We start from the raw sequence: 16,698 nt of genomic DNA, 5'->3' as shown, positions 1-16,698 counted from the left end.
TGTTGGAATTATATTAGCAATTACTGCATTATTTATGAAATCTTGCAGATAGGATGTCAAAACATTGTTTCCTCGACGTTTTTTGAGGAAAGGTTGTATGTGATACAACCGGAAGGTTTTGTCTATCCTGAAATATGCTAATAAGTATGCAAAGCTCCAGCAATCCTTCTGAGGACTGGAGTGAGCATCTCAGAGTTGGAATGTATGCTTTGATGATGATCAAAGATTTTGGGTGTATACAAAGTTTATGATAAACTTGTATTTCCAAAGAAGTGAGTGGGAGCACTATAGAATTTCTGATGAGTATATGTTGTTGACATATTAATGATCAGAAATGACGTAGAATTTCTGGAAAGCATAAAGGGTTATTTGGAAAGTATTTTTCAATGGAAAAGCCTGGATTAAGCTGCTTGAGCATTGAGCATCAAGATCTATAAGGATAGATTAAAACACTTAATGGTACTTTCAAATGAGCACATACCTTGACATGATCTTGAAGGTGTTCAAGATGGATCAGTCAAAAAAAAGGAGTTCTTGCCTGAGTTGTAAGGTATGAAGTTAAGACTTAAAGCTCGACCATGGCAGAATAGAGAGAAAGGAACGAAGGTCGTCCCCTATGCTTAAGACATAGGCTCTACAGTATGCTATGCTGTGTACCGCACCTGAAGTGTGCCTTGCCATGAGTCAGTCAAGGGGTACAAGAGTGATCCAAGAATGGCTCACGGGACAGCGGTCAAAGTTATCCTTAGTAACTGGTGGACTAAGGAATTTTCTCGATTATGGAGGTGGTAAAGGGGTTCGTCGTAAAGGGTTACGTCGATGCAAGCTTAACACCTATCCGGATAACTCTGAGTAGAGATACCGGATACATATAATGGAGCAACAATTTAGAATAGCTCCAAGTAGAACAGTTATTTGGAATAGCTCCAAATAGAGCGTGGTAGCTGCATCTAGGAGATGGCATAGGGATTTGTAAAGCACACACGGATCTGAAAGATTCAGACCCGTTGACTATAACCTCTCTCACAAGCATAACATGATCAAACCCAGAACTCATCGAGTGTTAATCACATGGTAAATGTGAACTAGATTATTGACTCTAGTAAACTCTTTGGGTGTTAGTCACATGGGGATGTGACCTTGAGTGTTAATCACATATCGATGTGAACTAGATTATTGACTCTAGTGCAAGTGGGAGACTGTTGGAAATATGCCCTAGAGGCAATAATAAATTGATTATTATTATATTTCCTTGTTCATGATAATCGTTTATTATCCATGCTAGAATTGTATTGATAGGAAACTCAGATACATGTGTGGATACATAGACAACACCATGTCCCTAGTAAGCCTCTAGTTGACTAGCTCGTTAATCAATAGATGGTTACGGTTTCCTGACCATGGACATTGGATGTCGTTGATAACGGGATCACATCATTAGGAGAATGATGTGATGGACAAGACCCAATCCTAAGCCTAGCACAAGATCATGTAGTTCGTATGCTAAAGCTTTTCTAATGTCAAGTATCATTTCCTTAGACCATGAGATTGTGCAACTCCCGGATACCGTAGGAGTGCTTTGGGTGTGCCAAACGTCACAACGTAACTGGGTGGTTATAAAGGTACACTACGGGTATCTCTGAAAGTGTCTGTTGGGTTGGCACGAATCGAGATTGGGATTTGTCACTCCGTGTAAACGGAGAGGTATCTCTGGGCCCACTCGGTAGGACATCATCATAATGTGCACAATGTGACCAAGGGGTTGATCACGAGATGATGTGTTACGGAACGAGTAAAGAGACTTGCCGGTAACGAGATTGAACAAGGTATCGGTATACCGACGATCGAATCTCGGGCAAGTACCATACCGCTAGACAAAGGGAACTGTATACGGGATCGATTGAGTCCTTGACATCGTGGTTCATCCGATGAGATCATCGTGGAACATGTGGGAGCCAACATGGGTATCCAGATCCCGCTGTTGGTTATTGACCGTAGAACGTCTCGGTCATGTCTGCATGTCTCCCGAACCCGTAGGGTCTACACACTTAAGGTTCGATGACGCTAGGGTTATAAAGGAAGCTTGTATGTGGTTACCGAATGTTGTTCGGAGTCCCGGATGAGATCCCGGACGTCACGAGGAGTTCTGGAATGGTCCGGAGGTAAAGATTTATATATAGGAAGTCCTGTTTCGGCCATCGGGACAAGTTTCGGGGTCATCGGTATTGTACCGGGACCACCGGAAGGGTCCCGGGGGCCCACCGGGTGGGGCCACCTGCCCCGAGGGGCCACATGGGCTGTAGGGGGTGCGCCTTGGCCTACATGGGCCAAGGGCACCAGCCCCAAGAGGCCCATGCGCCTAGGGAACCCTAGAGGGAAGAGTCCTCAAAGGGGAAGGCACCTCCGAGGTGCCTTGGGGAGGATGGACTCCTCCCCCCCTCTTAGCCGCACCCCTTTCTTGGAGGAAGGGGCAAGGTTGCGCCTCCCCCCTCTCCCCTGCCCCTATATATAGTGGAGGGGAGGGAGGGCATCCATACCTGAGCCCTTGGCGCCTCCCTCCCTCCCGTGACACCTCCTCCTCTCCCGTAGGTGCTTAGCGAAGCCCTGCAGGATTGCCACGCTCCTCCATCACCACCACGCCGTTGTGCTGCTGCTGGATGGAGTCTTCCTCAACCTCTCCCTCTCTCCTTGCTGGATCAAGGCGTGGGAGACATCGTCGAGCTGTACGTGTGTTGAACGCGGAGGTGCCGTCCGTTCGGCACTAGGATCATCGGTGATCTGAATCACGACGAGTACAACTCCATCAACCCCGTTCACTTGAACGCTTCCGCTTAGCGATCTACAAGGGTATGTAGATGCACTCTCCTTCCCCTCGTTGCTAGTCTCTCCATAGATAGATCTTGGTGACGCGTAGGAAAATTTTGAATTTCTGCTACGTTCCCCAACAATGGTGATGATGTAGAAGCCCTCCGTGATCGATGCCCCCTCCGGCGGAGCTCCGAAACAGGCCCCAAGATGGGATCTCATGGATACAGAAAGTTACGGCGGTGGAATTAGGGTTTTGGCTCTGTTTCTGATTTTGTGTCTTGACGTAGGGTCCAAGTCTCCCGGGTCTTGTTCGTTGAGAAAATCACATTCCCAAAGGTTTCATTCCGTTTGGACTCCGTTTGATATTCCTTTTTCTTCGAAACCCTAAAATAGGCAAAAAAACAGCAATTCTGGGCTGGGCCTCCGGTTAGTAGGTTAGTCCCAAAAATAATATAAAAGTGGATAATAAAGCCCAATAATGTCCAAAACAGTAGATAATATAGCATGAAGCAATCAAAAATTATAGATACGTTGGAGACGTATCATTCACCCATGTGGAGCGCGAGAAGCATTCGCTGGAGCGCGGGAAGACTAAGTGGAGCGCACACACAACCCGAATACCGTATCCGGTGCCACGTGTAATTTATCACACAAGTGTTATGTAACATCCCAAAATTTTAAATTTTGGAAGGTTATATTAAATAAATAGTTTTTATTGTGGTGTGGTTGCTTGTGTGAAACTGAGTGAAAATTGAATTTTTTTGAAAGTTAAATGAGAGGGAATAAAAGGACTTTCCCAAACTTTCATCTTGCATTAATGATCTCCATGAATTCAAATTCTTTTCAAATACAAAACCCTAGAGTGAAGATAATATGACTTCTTCCATTTAAATTATTTTTTGTTGCAAGAGTTAATTGCTTGTCTTCGAAGTTTTCCGAGATCTTTTCTTCGATTCTTTTGCATGATTGCTTATGTGTGATTACTATTGATTGCTTACAATAGATTGACTGGAGTGTGACGAGTAGAACTATCAGGAGTTATGAGTGTGAATCATCTTCATCAACAGTACAAGGCAAGTTCACACTTTGATCATACTTTTATTACCCAGTTTTTATGCATTAGTTTCAACCCTCAAACATTGCATGAGTAGGATTTGATAACATGTGGGTATCGGGAAGTAGTTGATGAGGTAGGAACCTATTGTCTTGCATTCAAACCCAGGTACTATTACGATATGCTTGCTCTACTATGCTATGCTCATAGACGTGGATTGGTTTGTGAGATTCATGAAAGATGTGAGAGTTGTTATTAACTAAGGGAAACTTAAGGTGGCTACTTTAATACACATTTGGGTGGATTGGTTGGGGCACCCTGGAGCACCCAGTGGTTTGCCCGGGCACCTGGAGAACCCAGTGCTTGCCTAAGGGGATCCCGGAGTACCCGTGTGATCACCCTATGGTAAGCCACCCAGGCTCAAAGGGATCATAAGATTATTCATGCTAGAAACTTCCGTGTGTAGCCACAAGCCATTATGGGCTCTGGCATAGTTGAGTAAGTTGTGGGAAACCTTTCCATGATGGGCTAGTAGATGTAGGGCATTGTAGGTGTACCGGCCTATCTATCGGTTAAGGGGACCTCTTCGGGAAGACTCTGTCTCGGTCATCCGTTTCTCAAACATCATGCAGTGCGAGAAATTCAACGGAGGAGATCGAGTCTTGTGGGTAAAAGTGCGCAAACCTCTATAGAGTGTATAAACTAATCATGGGTAGTCGTGTCCCCGGTTATGGACATCTTGAGTATCTGGTACTTGAATTATTGGTTTGATCTCATCACTTTACTTAATTAACTTGTTGGTTTATAATTATTATTTTGGGATTGAGTTGGAGGAACCTTCTCAATAATTTTCAACAAACTTTGTAGTTAAATAAAATATATTCCTTTGTTGTAGGAAAAAATTAGCTTTATGCAAAACTAAACTTAGAGCCTCCACCAGCCAAATATGCATGTAGTGATAGCCATTATTCAGCATTGCTCTATAGTGTGAAATTGCCAGTACATTCAATGTATTGGCCTACATGGCTGCAACGTCTCATGTTGTAGGAATCTTACAACGAGTAAGTGATATGTTAGGGTTACGATTTCTACACTCAACTTTGCCATTGGTGTTGATGGGAATGCACAACCTTGTTGTTACTTCCGCTATATGGATTGAGGTAATAGTATTTACTTTACTTTGTACATGTGATTTACCTGTGTTATAAATCCTCGAGTATCGTGTGCGTCAGCATACCGATCCAGGGATGACACTTAAGCACAGAGACTTGGTCCATTTGGGTCGGTTCACTACAAGATGGTATCAGAGCACATGTTGACTGTATGACGTGACCCCTAGAAACTGGCAAGCCCATAGGAAAGATTTTTCTCTCGAACCTTATTTTCAAAAAGATCTTTTTCCTCTCTTCTTTTTTGAGCTTTATCAAAATATTCCCTTTTAGTTAGACCATACCCCTTTTCCCCTTTTGGCCCCACGAAGATTCAACTGATGCGACCACTCCGAGAAGATATCATACAACTAAGTCCAATTTAGAATGAAGAGGATTTTGCCGTGCATTATGATAATGGAAACTACAATGGTTGAAGACTCCGAAGACTAGGAGAATTTGAAGGCTCTGAAGAATTTCCAGATTTGTATGACCTAGGAAGGCTACCCTTATGGAACTTGTCAGACTATTGAAGCTGCCGATACCTAAGATCAGGGAGTGTCAGAGGAAGATTGGAACTTGGAACGTCAAGACTCAAATTTTTGGGTGTCAAGAAAACCCCAAGACATGAGATATCAACTATGGAATGATAGCTCATGGCAATGACAAGGGCTGAAACACGGCTATCCATGATGTTATCGCCCGCTTATGCTATTATCAACATGCTGAGTTAAGAATGCATTTCTTCGGAAGGATTGGATGGTATAAGGCTAATGGAGCACCTATCAGCAAAGACGAAGTTTTAACCATAGCCGGTGTATCACCGGGATCTGGAGTATTACATCAAGGATTTTAAGATGATCCTGTAGGAAGCCATATTTGACAAGGAAGATTTCGTGAAGAACTCGGGACCCAAAAGCTGAAAGTAGCCAAGCTGGAGGAGCAAAACCTTGAGATATCGGAGATTCGTCAGGAACTGAAGGACAATAGGACATGTTTCATGCCAAGGATGTTGAAACCCAGAAGTTGGAATGCAACTCCAGAATATTAAAGGATGTCATGAGAGACTTCGCGTCAACAGAGAGGATCTGGAAAAAGAACTTGAGAAGGACAAGCACGATCAGAAGAAGCCATCGGAGACATGAACAAGACTTTAAGAGTTTGGTGACCTTAAAGATTTATTGACCTTTAGAAGACCAAACCCCTGTTATATACCTACGTTAGATGCGACGATTGTGAGCTGTCATTTGTTTGATGTTTTTCCGACAACCACAAATAAAATATGTCTTTTCAAAACTATTGTTTGTATTGTGTGTATCCCTCTCTATCTCTCTTAACTCACCCCAAACCCATGGACCCAATAGAGGATAAATGGAGATGAACTCATGTTTCTAGACCGATAAGTCAATTGTACACAGACCAATGGATTCAGAACATGGAAGATCATATGGAGAATAACACTATAGACGGAAAGGATGTAGCCCAGCATGCTCTCTAGTGCTTTGAAAGAGGTGCTGCTACTTGGTGGAGGATGTACCAAACCATCAATGGATGGCAAAGAGTAACCACTTGGAAATAATTTAAGTTGACTTTGCCAAAGTCTTGGTTTGTATCCTAGAAATTGAAGCCTTATGGAAATGATATGAAGAAACCTTGTGCATGCAAGCTTTGTGGAGAAATAGGGCACAACCATAAAGAACACAAGGATGAATGCCCTAATTGTGAAGGAAGTCACCCAGCGGAAGAATGCCCAACTAGGGAGATTACCTGTTTCTTGTGTGAAGGGACTACCCACTACCCTACTTAGTGTCACATTTACCCCATGGTACAAAGAACCATCTAGCAGAAGTAAGAAGCAATGAAAGGAGTCCTCATGGAAATTTTAGAAGAACATGTGATGAAGGAAGAGGTGGAGGACACACCCAAAGAAGACCCAATTAAACCCTGCACCAAGTTGTGTTATTCATGTGGAGAAGAAGGACACATCTCCTAGAATTGTCTGAACGGGGATCTAGTAGAATTCCTAACAGAGGAAGTAGAGTATGGCCCACATGAAATAGAAGCCCTGATTGGAACGGAAAATTCCAGGGACAGAAATAGATTGGATTCCAGGAAGGACCTGAGTCATGTCACCTGTTTCGGGTGCAAGCAGTCAGGGCACTACCTTAGTGGTTGCCCAAAAAGGAAGCCGAGGACCCAAGGAGGCTTTGTAATCACAAGGAAACCTCGAGACTTGTCAAAAGTAATATGTTTCCGTTGTAATGAAACATGACACTTTGCCAGAGATTGTCCCAAAGAGAAGGAGGCTTGTGTTAAATAGTTGAGCCTGTGAGAAAGATAGTAGTAGTAGTGGGAACATTCTTTTTGTATTCAGGTGTTGAGTTGAGGCATGTATGAGAAATGCAAAAGATTGTAATAATGTGAGAATCAATAAAGTTAGCATCGTCGGTACTGATTTGGATTTTATGAGTAGTTACTCTATGAAGAAAATTTTTGACCATTTTCGAGTGTGACACCCCAATAGTTAAGCTACAGTAAACCCCTGCTAATGATGTCAGGTCATCATAATTAAAATTTTGCTAACCTCACTTGTTTCAAACTGAATTCAAATTCAAATTATAATAGAGTCAAAATTATTATTTTTCTAGCGGTAAAACAAAAATGTTCGCTGGGTTCCAAAAGTTACTAACTAATTATCATGAATAATCCAACATTATTGGAATTATTAAAATGCCTTTAAACTATTTTAAACTGGACCACACATCCCCAAAATAAATCTTTCTATTTAAACAAAATTCAAATGGATTCATTTAATCCTCAAACTTATTGTGGCGGTGCTAAATAATGTATAGTACGTATTTATATGTCAAAGCTCCACATTTTACAAAAGCCATTTGGTTCTAGGATTAGTACAAAATAGTAGCTAAATAATTAAACAGAAAAGAAAATGGAAAATAGTAGTAAAAAGAAAAGGGGACCTAAACTACTGGACCCCTGGCCCATTTAGCAAAAATAGGCCCAGCCCATCCCCACTTGTCCTCTTCCTCTCGCTACAGGAGGCGGAGGGGGCCGTGGCAGCCATCCACGGCGCCATGGCCGCGGTGGCAGCCATCGGCCGGCTCCCCCTCGCGTACAAGACCACGACACCCCTCCCCCTAGAACCCTAGGACACCCCTGCCTCTCCCCTATTCCTCCTTGCGCCACACCCGCTCGCCCGAAGCCTCGTCACCGCGCCGCCGTCGTCCTCGTGGCGACCGGCCTTCCCCCGCCAAGCTGACGCATCCGGGAGCTTCACCACTGTTGCCCCCTTTGTCTATGCCGTTGGGTTTGACCGGGGAGGCCCCGTACGCTCGCCATCACCGTCGTCTGTCGCGTACATCGCCGACCGCCATCGACTATTCCCACGGCTCCGGTCCACCCCGGGCTTCCTCGACCGCGCCCACTAACTCTCTGTGAGCTCCTCCTCCATTCCCCTTGCTTGTCCCCTCGATTCGTTGCGGTAGCCTCCGTCCCCGAGCTTGTCGGAGCTCACGCGTACGCGTATGTACGTACGTGTGTATTGCTGATGCTCCTGCGCTGTTGTTGCCGCTGCTGTGCACACGCGCGGCCTCGCCGCGGCTTGCTATTGCTCACCAACCGCTGTGGCTGCTCGCTGCTTCGCTGCTCTGCCCCCTTCCATGGCTCCACTGCTTGTCGCTGCCGCCGCTCTTGCGCTGCCGTCGTTGCTTCCTTGCTCTGATGCGTGCTGCTGCTGCTAGTATTGTTTTGCTGCTACTACTGCCGCCTGCAATCGCCGGCTGCTGCTTCTGGTGGCCACGGCCACGGCCATGGCCAAGGCCGTGTGTGGTGTGTGCGTGTGTGCACAACCAGCCTCACGGTTGTGCCACCGGGCCGGCCCTTGTTTAGTATGTCTAGGCTTAGTTACTAACACTTTAGTGCTCATGTTGGGTACACTTTGGTGTACCCGTAGGATTTACTGTTATTTTTTTTTGAAATAATAATAGTCTTAGAAAATCAATTAAAACTTCAATAAATCATATAAAATAAACCGTAATTCCGATGAAAAAGTTTTATATATGAAAATTGCTCAGAACGACGAGACGAATCTGGATAGGCAGCCCGTTCGTCCGCCACACATCCTTAGCATAGCGAACACGCAAATTTCCCCTCTGGTTCATCTGTCCGGAAACACAAAACACCGGGGATATTTTCCCGGATGTTCCCCCCTTCACCAATACCACCTCATACCGCGTTAGGGCACCCCTAGCACCGCTACTTGTCATGTCATGCATCGACATGCATCTGTTTGCATTATATTCATTGTTTCTTCCCCCTCTTCTCTCCGATAGACTACGAGACTGACGACACTGCTGGTGCCCCGATCGACTATGTTGTTGACAACCCCTCTTTCTTGCCAGAGCAACCAGGCAAGCCCCCCTCCTTGATCACCAGATATCGCCTACTCTCTTTCTACTGCTTGCATTAGAGTAGTGTAGCATGTTACTGCTTTCCGTTAATCCTATTCTGATGCATAGCCTGTCATTCTTGCTACAACTGTTGATACCTTACCTGCAATCCTAAATGCTTAGTATATGATGATAGTTTATCATCAGTGGCCCTACATTCTTGCCTGTCTGTCATGCTATACTACCGGGCCATGATCACTCGGGAGGTGATCACGGGTATATACATACATATATACATACTATACAGGTGGTGACTAAAGTCGGGTCGGCTCGTTGAGTACCCGCAAGTGATTCTGATGTGGGGGCTGAAGGGGCAGGTGGCTCCATCCAGGTAGTGGTGGGCCTGAGTTCCCGACGGCCCCCGACTGTTACTTTGAGGCGGAGCGACAGGGCAGGTTGAGACCACATAGGAGAGAGGTGGGCCTGACCCTGGTCGGCGTTCGCGGATACTTCAATTAACACGCTTAACGAGATCTTGGTATTTGATCTGAGTGTGGCTACTGGCCTATACGCACTAACCAACTACGCGGGAACAGTTATGGGCACTCGACGCCGTGGTATCAGCTGAAGCCTTCGTGACGTCAGCGACTGAGCGGCGCGCGCCGGGTTGGACCGCGTAACACAACTTCCTTTGTAATGGAGGTTGCTAGGTCTGTTCTCCGGCCGCCCACGCAACGTGCAAATGTGCAATGGGCCCAGACCCCTGCGCGCATAGGATTTAGACCGGCGTGATGACCTCTCTGTTGTGCCTAGGTAGGGCTGTGACATGTTGATCTTCCGAGGCCGGGCATGACCCAGGAAAGTGTGTCTGGACAAAGGGGATCGAGCGTGTTGGGGAATGTGGTGCACCCCTGCAGGGAAGTTAATCTATTCGAATAGCCGTGATCTTCGGTAATAGGACGACTTGGAGTTGTACCTTGACCTTATGACAACTAGAACCGGATACTTAATAAAACACATCCTTCCAAGTGCCAGATACAACCGGTGATCGCTCTCCCACAGGGCGACGAGGGGAGGATCATCGGTTAGGATTATGCTATGCGATGTTACTTGGTGAACTTACCATCTACTCTCTTCTTCTGCTGTAAGATGGAGGTTACCAGAAGCGTAGTCTTCGATAGGACTAGCTATCCCCCTCTTATTCTGGCATTATGCAGTTCAGTCCACATATGTTACCCTTTTCTATTTGATACCAATGCATACATATGTAGTGTAGCTCCTTGCTTGCAAGTACTTTGGATGAGTACTCATGGTTGCTTTACTCCCCCTTTCCCCCTTTCCTATACCCGATTGCTGCGACCAGACGTTGTAGTCCAGGAGCCAGACGCCACTGTCGATGACGACTGGTACTACTCGGGAGGTGCCTACTACTACGTGCATGCCGCTGACTACGACCAGGAGTAGATTAGGAGGATCCCAGGCAGGAGGCCTGCGCCTCTTTCGAGTTGTATCCCAGTTTGTGCTAGCCTTCTTAAGGCAAACTTGTTTAACTTATGTCTGTACTCAGATATTGTTGATTCCGCTGACTCATCTATGATCGAGCTCTTGTATTTGAGCCCTCGAGGCCCCTGGCTTGTAATATGATGCTTGTATGACTTATTTTATTTGTAGAGTTGTGTTGTGATATCTTCCCGTGAGTCCCTGATCTTGATTGTACACGTTTGCGTGTATGATTAGTGTACGGTCAAATCGGAGGCGTCACAGCGAGGATATGAGAAATATGGTCTATGGAAGAATTTGTGTATTTCAAGGATGGTAGTACCCTGTGAGGACACTTGACCCCTGGAAAAGATAATGATGTTCCACGGAGTGGACTTCAGACAAAGTAAGTACGAGTTTTATCTCGATATGTGGGATACCCCAAGAGTATGAAGGGATGAAGTACTATTGGATATAAAGGAGGTATAATGTTGGTAATATGGAGCAAGTGTAACCCCACGATGAGTCTGAGTAACCACGTCTAAGTTTGGTACAAATAGAATGAAAGGGAGACAGTACAATTGGATGGATTTAAGATTGCTAGGAAGCTGGATGTTGGAATAATGATCAGTTGCCCCGATGATGATTTCATGGTTTGCAAGTGATGAGATGGGCCATAACCCACAGGCCCCATGACCTGCCAAGAAGCAAGCACACTCTTGCTAAAGGAAAAACCCTGGAAGAGGATATGCCTTTATCAATAGACAATCTTATAGGAGTAACGCAAAACCTGAGAGTTGTGAAGGAACGATAGATGTTTGTTTGGCTAGCAGAATCCGTGGATTTATCCGAACTTAGTTCGTCGAGAAGAGAAATTCTGCAATGCTTGTGAGGATGACCGAGTGTTAGAATGTGAGATTCGCTAAACCATATACAAGGTAATGATTTGGGTGCGGGATGGATTGATCACCATACCGACTTACTCTTATTATTCGCCTTACTATAAGGGATGGCAAATCTGAGTGACTTACCCATAGTAGAGCGATGATGATCAAAACCTTGTCTAAACCTTAGGATGGTATGAAAAATTTCCCTTGTACAAGGCAACTGTTGCCAATCGTAGGTCATATGGTGAGGATGAAGCCCAGACCCATTTCCTCCAGGAGAAACCATAAATTGATGACCACCATGAGATATCGATAGTTGTTTCGTATTGGCGCCATACCCGTCAGCTAAGAAGACCCAGTCATAGGAGGACCATACCAAGATAAAAGGACAGAAGAATTGAGGAAAAGGTTATGCCACTACCGGAAGAGCCGGAGAAGGAAATTTCCTGAGAATCGAGGAGACTGACACTGTCAAGAATAAGGATGGAGTATATGAGTATTGATGGAACCGTAACCATGCTTCTAAGGGTGGTAGCACCCCAGACTGCCAATGACGACCGATGGATTTTGAGAAGACCCCGAACCTAACCTATTTCTTTCTAGCATCTCCGAATCTCGAGGGCGAGATTCATTTTAAGGGTGGTAGGTTTGTAACATCCCAAAATTCTAAATTTTGGAGTATTATATTAAATAAATAGTTTTGATTTTTTGTTTGATTGTGGTGTGGTTGCTTGTGTGAAACTGAGTGAAAATTGAAACTTTTTGAAAGTTAAATGAGAGGGAATAAAAGGACTTTCCCAAACTTTCATCTTGCATTTATGATCTCCATGAATTCAAATTATTTTCAAAAACAAAACCCTAGAGTGAAGATAATATGACTTCTTCCATTTAAATAAATGAAAAGGGGTTTTGAAAAGATTTGAATTCCATTTGGAACTATTTCAAATTCAGAAACTTTATGCAACTCAATGATTTTCCTGAGAGAAGATAAAATGACTTCTTCAAATCGTATGAAATATGGGTTGGAAGTTTCAAAGAATCAAATTTAAAGTCCCTTTGAGATTATTTTCAATTTGGAGTTATTTGGATTTTATTCAAATTATTTTTCTCCAAAAATAAAATATATGGAAATTGGGTAAAATGATTCCCTACATTAGAAAATTGGAGTGAAATAAATTTGAATTTATTTTCGTATTTTTGAAAATGATTTTTATGAGATTTTATTGTTGCAGTAGCACTCTTAGTTTTATCTAAATTTTTTGTGGATTTTATTTGACGTTAGAAAAATGTTCACGTTGTAGAAAATCTTTTTCTGAAAATTTTGATATATAATATGCATATAGTATATTTTGTTTTTATTTCTCTTTATTTTGTTTCTTTGTCTATCTGTAAAAAAACTCCCCACAGACCGAAATGGGCTGAAGGCCCAGCCGGCCCAGGACGCCGCCGCCTACCTCGCGTGCGCGCGCCGGACGCCGCCGTTGTCCCCGACGTGGACTCCGCCGGCCGCCGCCCCCTTTGCCTCCTCCCCACGCCTCCCCGCCTATAAAAGGCGAGGCTTGGAGCCCCTCTCCTCCCGAGTCGCGCCGCCGCCCTCGCATCACGCCGCTGCCGTCGCTGCATCTCACCGCCCGCCGCTGCTGCATCCCTCACTGCCGAAGGTCGCCGCGCCGCCGCCGCACCTCGCCGCCGCCTTTCACGCCACCGCCTCGCGCAGCCACCGTCGCTCGCACTCGCCGAAGCCGCCGCACACACCTGAGCCCGCCGCCGCCAGTTTTCGACGAAAACTGCCCGAACCGGTAATAAACCACCCCGGTCCGGTTTATTTTTTAGGTTTTCTTTGGTTTTCTTTAAAACTGGTTTTACTATTTAGTTAGGTTATTTAGAGAGCGTTCGTTGTCTAAACCTCTAGAGCGAACGTGTTCATAGTTTAGGGTTCAGTAGTGCACGTTCGTTGTTTAGATCTTTCTTTTTCTTTTTATTTTCGGCCATGGACCCATTCGTGAATATTTTATTTACAGATTAGTCCCTGGTCTTCAAACCTTCGTTACTTCTTGCTCGTTTATCCAAATTCAATGAAACCAATGCCCACTTCTTCGTTATGATCCCCTCTATCCATTAATCAACTTAAAGATGTTTTTGAAAGTTTTAATTTTGAATGCAAACAGTTTTGTATTTGAACTTCGTTTGTTTATAACTTGAGTTTTATAACTCCGATTCAGTTGATTCTTTTTGCTAATTGAAGCTCTTGACCTAAAATTTCTGATAAGACCAAATTCACCCAATTTTGGTACTGTTAGAAATTGTTTTATGTTGGAAGAGTTAATTGCTTGTCTTCGAAGTTTTTTGAGATCTTTTCTTCTATTCTTTTGCATGATTGCTTATGTGTTGTTACTATTGATTGCTTACGATAGATTGACCGGAGTGTGACGAGTAGAACTATCAGGAGTTATGAGTGTGAATCATCTTCATTAACAGTACAAGGCAAGTTCACACTTTGATCATACTTTTCCTACCCAGTTTTTATGCATTAGCTTCAACTCTCAAACATTGCATGAGTAGGATTTGATAACATGTGGGTATTGGGAAATAGTTGATGAGGTAGGAACCTACTGTCTTGCATTCAAACCCAGGGTACTATTGCGATATGCTTGCACTGCTATGCTATGGTCGTAGAAGTGGATTGGTTTGTGAGATTCATGAAAGATGTGAGAGTTGTTATTAACTAAGGGAAACTTAAGGTGGCTACTTTAATACACATCTGAGTGGATTGGTTGGGGCACCCTGGAGCACCCAGTGGTTTGCCCGGGCACCTGGAGAACCCAATGCTTGCCCAAGGGGATCCCGGAGTACCCATGTGATCACCCTATGGAAAGCCACCCAGGCTCAAAGGGATCATAAGATTATTCATGCTAGAAACTTCTGTGTGCAGCCACAAGCCATTATGGGCTCTGGCATAGTTGAGTAAGTTATGGGAAACCTTTCCATGATGGGCTAGCAGATGTAGGGGATTGTAGGTGTACTGGCCTATCTATCGGTTAAGGGGACCTCTTCGGAAAGACTATGTCTTAGTCATCCATTTCTCAAAGATCATGCAGTGCGAGAAATTCAACGGAGGAGATCGAGTCTTATGGGGAAAAGTGCGCAAACCTCTGCAGAGTGTATGAACTAATCATGGTTAGCCGTGTCCCCGGTTATGGACATCTTGAGTATCTGGTACTTGAATTATTGCTTTGATCTCATCACTTTACTTAATTAACTTGTTGGGTTATAATTATTATTTTGGGATTGAGTTGGAGGAACCTTCTCAATAATTTTCAACAAACTTTCTAGTTAAATAAAATATATTCCTTTGTTGTAGGAAAAAATTAGCTTTATGCTAAATTAGCTTTAACTAGGCTCACCTATGTGTGCCAACAAGTTATGCTAAGCAAGATAAACTACTGGGTGATAGCAAGATATATGACAAGAAACAATATGGCTATCACAAAGTAAAGTGCATAAATAAAGAGCTCGGGTAAGAGATAACCGAGGCACGCGGAGACGATGATGTATCCCGAAGTTCACACCCTTGCGGATGCTAATCTCCGTTTGAAGCGGTGTGGAGGCACAATGCTCCCCAAGAAGCGACTAGGGCCACCATAATCTCCTCACACCCTCGCACAATGCAAGATGCCGTGATTCCAGTAAGGGACCCTTGAGGGCGGTCACCGAACCCATACAAATGGCAACCCTTGGGGGCGGTCAATGAACCCGTACACTTTGGCAACCCTTGAGGGCGGTCACCGGTACCCGTCAAATTGCTCGGGGCGATCTCCACAACCTAATTGGATACCTCGACGCTTGCCCAATGCTTTACACCACAATGATTGAGCTCCGAACACCACCAACCGTGTAGGGCGCCCAAGCACCCAAGAGGAACAAGCTCAAGGGTACCAAGCACCCAAGAGTAATAAGCTTCTCAACTTGTAACTTCCACGTATCACCATGGAGAGCTCAAACCGATGCACCAAATGCAATGGCAAGGGCACACGGAGTGCCCAAGTCCTTCTCTCTCAAATCCCACCGAAGCAACTAATGCTAGGGAGGAAAATGAGAGGAAGAACAAGAAGGAGAACACCAAGAACTCCAAGATCTAGATCCAAGGGGTTCCCCTCACACAGAGGAGAAAGTGATTGGTGGAAATGTGGATCTAGATCTCCTCTCTCTTTTCCCTCAAAAACTAGCAAGAATCCATGCAAGGATTGAGAGTTAGCAAGCTCGAAGAAGGTCAACAATGGGGGAAGAACACGAGCTCAAAGGATAAAGTTCATTAGGGAAGAAGACCCCCTTTTATAGGTGGGGAAATACCCAACTGTTATGCTCACAACCCTCACAGAGCGGTACTACCACTCGACCTCACGGTACTACCGCAAGGGGTAGCGGTACTACCTCAAAGGGTAGCGGGACTACTGCTTGCGAGCGGTACTAAAAAATACATTCATGCCTACCACCGCTGGACTTGTGACGAGTTTTTGGTCCGGAGCGGTACTACCACTGTAGTAGCCGCGGTAGTACCGCTCTTGAGCGGTAGTAAAAAATTACATCCGCTCCTGTCCGCGGTAGTACCGCTGCAGCCTTTTCAGAACACCAAAACTGCCACAACTTCTGCAAACGGATTCCGAATTCAACGAAACCAAGCTTGTTGGAAAGCTAGCGACAAGGGCTAACACAATCTTGAAAGAACTAACAATAGGAAGGAAATTAGAAAAGGCCCAAGATAAAATGGTGAGAACCCTTCCTCGAAAAAGACCGGTAAAACCTCCAATACCAAAAACGCGATAGAAGAAGCATATGAAATCCGTTTTCGATGTACTAGAGCTTGTCACGAAGATAACCACAAGATCTAAAATCTCAAAATAAAATACAAATAAGAA

Source organism: Triticum aestivum, chromosome 1A, assembly GCF_018294505.1.
Source record: "Triticum aestivum cultivar Chinese Spring chromosome 1A, IWGSC CS RefSeq v2.1, whole genome shotgun sequence".
In the NCBI taxonomy this organism is placed as follows: domain Eukaryota; kingdom Viridiplantae; phylum Streptophyta; class Magnoliopsida; order Poales; family Poaceae; genus Triticum; species Triticum aestivum.
Note: the sequence above shows the minus strand (reverse complement) of the source record.